Genomic DNA, 7,429 nt, shown 5'->3' on the forward strand with positions numbered 1-7,429 from the left:
TGCCACTCTGCCCCCTGCAGGGACAGCCCGTTCCTGCACCGCGGGGACTTCATCTCTGTCCCTCCCTCAGCTCCTGGCCTGGGTTCCTTGGATGCAAATGCTAGAAACCAGCTCAGGGGAAGCACAGACCCCCCCCCCAGCCCAGATCCCACCCTGATGCGAGCGGATGCCAGCCCTGGGGGGTCTCTCTGTCTCTCTCCCGGTGGCTCAGTCTGTGTCGTGTGCCCACCTCTCAGCTGGATGAGGGGAGACACTGATGAACAGTTCGGGGTGAGTTAGTTCCCCAAACAGGACGTGGCTGCTGTTACCGAGAGAAAGTAAAATGGGCGCTGGGCAGCAGCAACACCCAACAAAGGTCCAAATATGGGTGAAGGCTGGGCGTTCCTGGCAGTGAGTAACAGAAACCCCGACCCCAACGCCAGTGAAACGCATCATCTCTCAAAAACGGAGGTATGCGTGCGGCGGCTGGGGTGAGTGGGTCAGTGACACCGGGGGCTCCACCCCTTGCTTTGCCCTCAGGCCAGGAGCAGGGGTGCAGTCCTGGCCCCATGTCCGGACCTTGACAAGAGGAAGGGGAGAGGCCGTCTCCTCCTGCGATGCTCCAGGGAGGAGCAAACTTCCCAGAGGCCCCGCAGACGTCCCCCAGGTCTCAATGGCCAGAGCTTTGGCTCACGCAATGACGGGGAAGGGCCGGAGTCCCCAAGGTCGGTTTCCACTGATGGCCGGGTGGCGAATAGCTGGGGAGCAGTCCTGGTCGGCCTCTGGACCAGTGTGAAGCGCACCTGGTGGAACCTTCTCCAGCTGGCCTGGGTGGGGTGGGGGCTCACCCACGTGGTCCAGAGGAGTTTCCACGAGCAGCCAGCTGGTGGAACAAGGCGATGCTGCTCCGCCCTTCAGCGTGGGGTTCTGCTCACCAACACGCGGGTCCGAAGAGACCTGCAGGGCCCCCGGCCCTCCTCTTCCCAATGTTAAGTCTCACGCACTTCAGTAGGCGGGGAAGGTTCCAGAACTGGAGAACCTGACCCCCAGACATCGGCACCCACTGCTCCTGCCACAGGGAGGGGAGGAGTCCGCTGAGAGTCCTGTATCCCCGCCCGCCTCCTGCCAGCTGTGCGGCCTTGTAATGAACCTGCCGCCTCGGGCTTCTCTGTGGAATAGGACACGATGCTCAACGCAGGGCTCGGGGTACAGGAAGAGCTGAAAAAATGCGAGTTCTTACATTCCAGGTACCCTGCTAGGCCAGGGGGCCCTCATGTGGGCCCCACCATCCCACCACCCATTGTCCCCTTTCTCTGCTCCCTTCATGAGTGGTCATTCTTCCACGAGTGGTTTCTATGTCTTTTGTGGGACTTTTCTCCCTCCCTGCCTCCCTGCCTCCCTGCCTCCCTGCCTCCCTGCCTCCCTCCCTCCTTCCCTCCCTCCCTGCCTCCCTCCTTCCCTCCCTCCCTCCCTCCTTCCCTGCCTCCCTCCTTCCCTCCCTCCCTCCCTCCTTCCCTGCCTCCCTGCCTCCCTGCCTCCCTCCCTCCTTCCCTCCCTCCCTGCCTCCCTCCCTCCTTCCCTGCCTCCCTGCCTCCCTGCCTCCCTCCCTCCTTCCCTGCCTCCCTCCCTCCTTCCCTGCCTCCCTCCCTCCTTCCCTGCCTCCCTCCCTCCTTCCCTGCCTCCCTCCTTCCCTCCCTCCCTCCCTCCTTCCCTGCCTCCCTCCTTCCCTCCCTCCCTCCCTCCTTCCCTGCCTCCCTCCCTCCTTCCCTCCCTCCCTCCCTCCTTCCCTGCCTCCCTCCTTCCCTCCCTCCCTCCCTCCTTCCCTGCCTCCCTGCCTCCCTGCCTCCCTCCCTCCTTCCCTCCCTCCCTGCCTCCCTCCCTCCTTCCCTGCCTCCCTGCCTCCCTGCCTCCCTCCCTCCTTCCCTGCCTCCCTCCCTCCTTCCCTGCCTCCCTCCCTCCTTCCCTGCCTCCCTCCCTCCTTCCCTGCCTCCCTCCCTCCTTCCCTGCCTCCCTGCCTCCCTGCCTCCCTCCCTCCTTCCCTCCCTCCCTCCCTCCTTCCCTGCCTCCCTGCCTCCCTGCCTCCCTCCCTCCTTCCCTGCCTCCCTCCCTCCTTCCCTGCCTCCCTCCCTCCCTGCCTCCCTGCCTCCCTGCCTCTGCAGCCCACTCTCTCAGCATTTGACACGTTTACTCCTCTGCCTTCTCTTGGTTCCCAGGACCCCACCCACCCCTCGTTTTTGCTTCTACCTCCCGGTTACCCTCTCTGTCCCCTTTGCAGCCGCTTCCTCACCTGCTCCACCTGCAGCTCAGTCCTGGGCCCCTTTGTCTGTACTCTGGGAGAGGGATCTCAGCCCAGCCCCTGCTCTTCAACACTAGCTGTGCCCTGAAGACCCCCTAAAAGAAAAATGCCTTGTTTTTCTCTATACTTAATACTTTTGTTTCGACAAGTGTGTGGGTTTCCCACACCAAGCAATTGGAGTTAGCACAGACCCCCCACAGGTCAAGGGCTCAGTCCCACAAGGCTGCCCCCCCCCTTCAGATGCCAAGTGCAAGTCCAGGTTGTCACCTGTGTTTCTGACTGACCAGCTGTAAATCAGAGGTTCCTATGACCCCCTCCTCAGATTCAGTAACTTGCTAGAATGGCTCACAGAACTCAAGGAAAATGCCCTCCTCTCTGCCTTCTCACCACTCCTCCCCTCCTACCATGGTCTGGTAATTCTGGCCTCCTTTTGGTTTCTCACCAGGCCAAACTTTTTCCCTGCCTCAGGCCCTTTGCATGTACTGTTGTTCCCTCTGCTTAGAAGGTTTTCCCCTCTCTTCATGGTCGGCTCTACATCAGCTTTCAGTATTAACTTGAATGTCACAGAGAGGCCTTCTCTGACCATCCTACTTTGGCAGGGCCTCATCTCAGTCCCCACCACTGTTCTCTGCCATAACCCCACGGTCATTTCTTTTATAATACCATAATTTGGTCTTTAGGTGCCTCCTTATAGAGAATAGGTTTAATGAGAAGAGGTGGAACCAGTCTGTCTTGTTCACCTCTATGTTCTCAAAATAGTTGGCACTCAGAAAGTATTTGCTAAGTTAATGAAAAATTGGCCAGCTAGCAAGGGAAGAGGTGGAGGGGGGCAGGATTTAAACCCAAGTCTCTTTGATGCCAACTCCCATGTTGTTTCTACCCTTCCACGTGATTCTGAACTATGGAGCAGAAGTTTGAGCCAAGTATCAGAAAAGGGGGTTGGAGTGAGCCATGACCTTTTAATGTAACTCATATCTGCTGGTAAAGGAACCGCTAGACCCAGACTAGCATATGTAACTCTGGAAAATCCAAACAAAGCCCCTTGCTCCACCCCCAGCCAAGCTCTCTTCTACTTTTCTCTCCCGTTTTGCACATTCTCCTAGAGTCAGGACCTGGTTTTCACCCTAGGAAGGGAAGTGGTCAACTGCAGCAGCTGAAAACACTGCCCTGAAGGAACCAAAACTAGCAGAGGCAGCCCTCTCTCTTCCCACTGGGAAAAGCTCAGACTGTGCACTGCCCCAGCCCAGTGCCAGCAGTTCTGGGGCACAAGCAGGCCCAGACCCCAGGGCCATGCTCAGATCTTCTTCAAAATGTCCCCCAAAGGTGGGACATTCAGAAAGCTCCTGAGACAATGACTAACACATACTTAAGCAAGCAGAGCTTACTCCATGTGAAGAAATGTGAAGGATCTTGGCTGGGGAAGAGTCCCTTGTGCAAGAGAACTGTGTTGACATTGCCCAAACCAGAGAGCAAATCCTTCCTTATCTTTCTTGTAATATGGATCCTCTTCTCGGGATAATGTTTTAAATGCATAAAATAGAATGTATCATATTACAAAAGACACCAGTTATCCTGAAGATATTGAATTATTTTTTTAATTGTTATAAAGTAATATGTGAAATTCTTTGTTACTGTATTAAACTGTAAGAACTAAGACCTGATTTAATAACTACAGTAATACTCAAGTAGTGATGAATATATGTTATATTCTGAGATATTTACAAATACTATATTGTGACTTGAAAACACCTATGATTTTGATTGACAACAATGGATACTGCTAATACAGCTGTTGCCTACATTCATAATGGAAGGAAATGATACATTTCAGTTAGAGGTTAATGAAAATAAAGATGTAATTTTTCCCCCATCCTAGTTTATGGATCTCTTGGATTCTTTCTTTTGCAAATGTCTCTGCCCTAAGGGTTGTTGGCCTCACCTTCCCAACTAAAATGGGAGCTCACTGAGAACCAGGGCTGCTCCTTCATCTTATACTAAGTGTCTAGAAAGGGCCTACCACGCAGTAGGTATCCGGTAGTCGTCTGTTGAATCTCTTGGAGTTTCTGGGTAATCACATTGATTGCAAATGACAGTTTTTCTCTTTTCAATCTCTGTGCCTCTTTTTTCATGTCTTATTGCATTGGCTGGGATCTTCAGTTCAATATTGAATAGAAGCAGTGACAATGGGCACCGTTGTCTTAGTACACTGAATGCTCATTAATTTATGCAATTGTGTAATTACATTATGGAATGTAAAGCACCTACTATATGCCACACTCTGTGCTGGGGAGAACACAACTGAGACCTTTTTCTTTCCACTGAAAAAACTAAGTAATAGAAAAATTTCAGTGAAGATAGCAATATTGAGAACTTTGCTAAATTCTCTAGACTTGCCAACCTGCTCCCTCAGGATCCCGATTCCCAAAAAATATGGAAATAGGTTCCTGCTGGTGTCCCCAGTCTCCAGGGCATAGGTAAGGTTGGCAGCTGCAGGCTTTCCCAGGACCACTGCAATGTGGGGCAAAGAGGAAGCACATGGGAAGAAAAATGAGTGATGCCTCCAGCAGGGAACAGCCAGAGGATCAAGCCAGGGGCAGGGTTTGAGCCTTGCCTTAGTAGGGCCTGTTGAGGCCCCCACCTGTCTGTACTAAGCCTATAACTACAGGCAGGGCCAATCGTTCAAACTAACAGAAGTACAGCTTCCAAATGGGCGATTAGGTGAGGGGATATCTGATACTTGTTCCCTCTCCCCTCCCCAACCGTAAGGGGGTGAACACAGAGGACTGAGAACAGTCCACACGCCTAGCTGCCCAGGGGAAGGAGGGGGGTTGTTAATAAAATATAAGGTTGAAGTTTAAAATGGACCAGACCATGGGACTGAGAAGTCAGATCAGACCAAGGTGTTTTAAGAAAGCCTGCTACCCAGCAGGGGGTGGGAGAAAGGAATGGCAAGGGCAGGCTCAGTAGAAGCAAATGGAAGCAATAACCCTGTGGTAGGCAGAATACTGGCCCCCTAAGGATACTCACATCCTAATCCCCAGAACCTGTGAATATGGGGAGGTTATCCTGGATTAGCCAGGGAAACCCGATGTAATCACAAGGGTCCTTTCAAGAGGGAGAGAGAAGGGTCCATTCTAGAGAAGACGTGATGCTGATCCAGAGGTCAGGTGATGGCTGCCGCCAGGAGCAGAGGAAGGCAGACAACCTCTAGAGGCTGGAAAAGGCAGGGAACGGACACCGCACCCCACCCCCCAGTCTCCAGAGGGAACACAGCTCTCCCAGCACCTTGCTTTTAGCCCTGCAAGACCCATTTGGGCTTCTGACCTCCAGGTGGTTGTTTTTTAATTGTCACCCGAGGATATGTTTTGGAGAAAGGAAGGGAGAGAGAGAGAAACATCTGGATGGGTTGCCTCCCTCCCAGACCCCAGACAGGGAGTCAAACCCACAACTTAGGTATATGCCCTGACCGGGAATTGAACCCACAACCTTTCAGTATATGCCAGGAAGCGCCAACCCACTGAACCACATTGGCCAGGGCTAGAGCTGTGTTATTTTAAGCCATTAGGTTTGTGGTTAACTTGTCACAGCCCCTGTGACAGCGGGGGTGGAAAACTAATTCAACTCAAGGGAATTGAGTCTCTTCCCACCCCAGCAGGGAGGTGTGTAGAGAACATAGCTGGCTTCTGCCCTTGGAAGTTTGGGACAAGCGGCCTTCTTGGGAAGACGGAGGCTAATGGAACAAGTGATTCCAGTGTGAGCAGTGAAATAAGGTATAAACGGGGTACTGTGGGGAAGCCTGGGCAAAGGAGGGCCCACAGGGCAGGGACATTACAGCTGGGTCCGGAAGGTGAGTAGGAGTTGGCCTGAGCAAGGCCTGCAGGCAGGAAGGCTCCCCACTCCTGCCAATACCAGCCCTGGAGCAGGGCACCCCCTTTTTACCTCCATCTCTAGCTTCAGCCCCCCTCCAGGGGCATCCTGACAGCTTCAAGGCTGGCCACCCTCTTAGGACATTCCGCCCACCCTTCACCCCCTCACGTAGCAGATACCGCGCAGGGGACAAGCAAGGCCACTCAGGGTCACCCCTAAGCAACCACGGGTGCGAGGTGGGAGGGTGCCAGCAGCCAGGCCCTGTTGCCCAAGTGTGCCTGGTGGGCGAGGGGGAGGGGAAGGGGAGACCCGCCCCCAGCTCCATCCCGTCGGAGGAAGTAGCGTCTCCCTCCTCCCCTCGGGCTCGGCGGGGTCGGGATTCTCCGGGTTCGCGGTTGGCCCGACGGGAGGGACTTTTGCGCGTCCGCGGGCCTGCGGGGCGGGCTGGAGAAAGCTGGGGAGCTGGGGAGACGCGCGAACAGGCACGAACCGGGACAGGGGGCCCGGGACTCGGGCTGGAGCCCGAGGCGGGGACGGGACGGAGCTGCGGGCCGGCCGGGAGGGGGCGCGAGGGGGCGGGAGGGGCGCGGGAGGGGCGCGGGGGCGCGGGAGGGGCGCGGGAGGGGCGCGAGGGCGCGGGAGGGGCGCGGGGGCGGGAGGGGCGCTGGGGGCGGGGGCGGGAGGGGCGCTGGGGGCGGGGGCGGGAGGGGCGCTGGGGGCGGGGGCGGGAGGGGCGCTGGGGGCGGGGGCGGGAGGGGCGCGGGGGGCGGGGCGCCGCCGGCCGGAGGCGCGCTCGCAGTTGCAGCGGCGGCCGCGGGCGAGCGGAGCGCGGGGTAAGAGCTCCCGGGGGGGGGGGGGACGCGCCCCCTCTCTGCGCGCAGCCCCTTCTCCCTGCGCCCCGGCCCGAGCCCTCCGAGGAGAGCGGGACCCCTGCCCGTCCCCGGGGGCCCTGGGGGCCCGCGTTTCCCAGCGCTGCGGGCAGTGATTTGCGCCCTGGACTCCCCGCCTTGCCCGGGGGTGGGCCCTGGCGTCCACTGGAGGGGTCACGCCTGGAGACGACAGTCGCAGGACCTGGCAGAGCAGCCCCCCTTGTCCTCGGCGACCCCCCCTTGCAGACGGGGGCATTGGCAGAACTACCCTCTTGCCTGGAGCTTGGGTCCGGTGCCTTCACCTGGCCACACCCAGGCAGCAGCCGCGGGGGAGGTACCAGCCTTGTCTCCCTCCCGCAGGGGCAGAATCGGGGCGCAGAGAGGCCAGACCCCTTGCCGTGGGCCACAAAGGAGACAG

The sequence above is a fragment of the Miniopterus natalensis genome, chromosome 20 (assembly GCF_054644295.1).
Source record: "Miniopterus natalensis isolate mMinNat1 chromosome 20, mMinNat1.hap1, whole genome shotgun sequence".
Classification (NCBI taxonomy): domain Eukaryota; kingdom Metazoa; phylum Chordata; class Mammalia; order Chiroptera; family Miniopteridae; genus Miniopterus; species Miniopterus natalensis.